General features: G+C 38.6%; 1 pseudogene; it reads left to right on the top strand.

Moving 5' to 3' along the window:
- Positions 1-1,511: 1,511 nt before the first annotated feature.
- On the top strand, positions 1,512-2,189 carry LOC143551792 (ethylene-responsive transcription factor ERF017 pseudogene; annotated as a pseudogene).
- The last annotated feature ends 268 nt before the right edge of the window (positions 2,190-2,457 follow it).

The raw sequence follows: 2,457 nt of genomic DNA, 5'->3' as shown, positions 1-2,457 counted from the left end.
AAAAGTGTTATGTTATATACGGAAGAAATTCCATTATTTAATAATGATTCATTTCATTAAGACTGAATGAAAATCAAACTTGTTTTATTTTAATCATTTGAATGATTCATTTCATTCCGTTTGTCATTAATTCGTACCAAACACTATATAAGGGCATGTTTGGTTAGAGGTAATGGAATAAAGAGGAAATGGAATGGGAGAAGAAATGGAATAAACAAGGGAATGAAACAGTACTAGAAAAAAAGATGTTTTTCTACAACTGAATTCGTAGGAAATTTGTTAGAAAATCCAGTTTCTAACAGTTTTCCAACAAAAAGTTACGTTGGAAAAACACATGTTTGAAAATCGTTTTCAACCGTTTTCCAACGACTTTTCTTACAAAATTGCTACAAAAACATGTGGTTGTAAAATTCCTACAACTTTCCTACAAAAACTATTTTGACTTAATATAATGTTTATTAACATATATTGTAGCAAAGTTGGAGCTTATTATTTTTTTTGTTGAAAATCTGTTGGAACTACTTGTCGTAGGAAATTTGTAGGAAAGTTTTGTGAGAAAATGACTTGTTTTCTAGTAGTGAAATGGATCATTACCATTCCTTTGTCTTGTTTGGTTAAACTACGGGAATTAAATGAATTATTAATTAATGTTGTTTGGTATCCAAAAAAATTATAGGAATAAATAGAAATAATAAAAACACTCTTATCTCAAAGTAATTTTGTTTACAAAAAAAAAAAAAAAACCTGTAATGGCGATGGTGGTGGTGGTAGCCCCGGCGACAAAAATGGTGGTGGCGACGGTGGTGGTAGTGGTTATTAGGTGGCGAGGGTGGTGGTTGTGATGGTAGTGGTAGGAGGGGTGGCAGTGGTCAAAATATAGTAGCATTGGTAGTGATGACGATGATGACGAAGATAGGGTGGTGGAGGTCACGTGGTGTGGTCAGGCAGCGACAATGGTAGTGACGGTGATGGTAAGGCGGCGACGATGACAATTGTTGCAGTGACAATGTTTGTGGTGGTTACGACAATGGTGGTGGTGGTGGTAGCGCTAGTGGTGGCGGCGGTGGTGATGGTAGTGGTGGCGGCGACGGTGGCGGCGGAGGTGGTGGTGAAGACGACGACAGTGGCGGTGGTGATGGTGGTGGCGGCGGCTATAGCAGTGATTATGGTTGATGTTGTTAGGTGGTGGTGTTGAGAAAGTAAAGTGAATGAGTAATGAAATGAAAAAAAAGAGAGATGGAAATGAATGATTTTGATGGAATGAGATTCCATGTGTAATGAATGATATTGTTTTCATTCCATTGAGCAACAAACACCACTTTTTTCATTCCCCAGTAATAAATCTTTCGATTCCTCCTCTAATAAATCATTCGATTCCTCCTGTGATTACTGCATATCAAACACTATCTAAGGGTTATTAGATCCTCTTTAGATATCTTTATTATTTACTGTTTGGGCTGTGCGGAAAAAATCAAAAAACCCTTTGTTACTTTTGTGGATTTAACAAACGAATTTCATGTCAACGCGGTCGTTGACATCAAATCTAATTTTGAAGTCAACACTATTTCGTCCTCTTATGCACAATCCTACTAAAAGCACACATATATAAACAGGTCAACTGCCACTTCCACCAGCAAACACCAAACACTCGATCGGTAACCATGAACCCCGAATCAGAGTCTTCCACACACGACCCAAAGTACAGAGGCGTGCGGAAGAGGAAATGGGGGAAATGGGTGACCGAAATCCGGATGCCCAACAGCCGTGAGAGGATCTGGTTAGGCTCATACGACTCACCCGAGAAAGCCGCTAGAGCTTTTGATGCTGCCGCGTTCTGTCTTCGTGGCAACGCGGCCAAGTTAAACTTCCCAGACCAACCGCCCAACATTCAGGGTGGAACGTCTCTTTCTACCTCTGAAATACAGGCTGCCGCAACTCGCTTTGCCAATTCGGTTCCTGATGCTGTGGTGCCCATGGAGACGCGCAGCCCCGATTCGGAGTCCAGGCCCTCTTTGGTTGTGTCACATGATTATAATATCAACAATGTGGACAATTACGATATATTTCCCGGGTTCGATGACTATTTCATGCAACCACCACCTCAGTATCAGTATCCTGATCACGATGATCAGGATAATTCGAGCGGCGGTGATAACTCCCAGGGAACATCATTCCTCTGGAACTATTGATCAATCAGTTATACATACATATATATATATATATACATATATATATATATATATATACATATATATATATATATATACATACATATATATATATATATATATGCATAAACTAGTATATTTAATTATTATATGCATATACCTACCGGAAAAAGTGGAAAAGTTTTAGTTGTTTGCAGTGAGGTCATATTATGGCTCATGGACCACATGCATGATGTAGGTGATTAAAATACTTCTAGAATTCTTTTTTCTAGAGCCAAATCAATTAATC

Source organism: Bidens hawaiensis, unplaced genomic scaffold (genome assembly GCF_021521415.1).
Source record: "Bidens hawaiensis isolate Kalapana, Puna unplaced genomic scaffold, B.hawaiensis_p1.1 tig00016566_1, whole genome shotgun sequence".
Taxonomy (NCBI): domain Eukaryota; kingdom Viridiplantae; phylum Streptophyta; class Magnoliopsida; order Asterales; family Asteraceae; genus Bidens; species Bidens hawaiensis.
The sequence above is the reverse complement of the archived record's forward strand: the minus strand, read 5'-3'. Positions and strand labels throughout refer to the sequence as shown.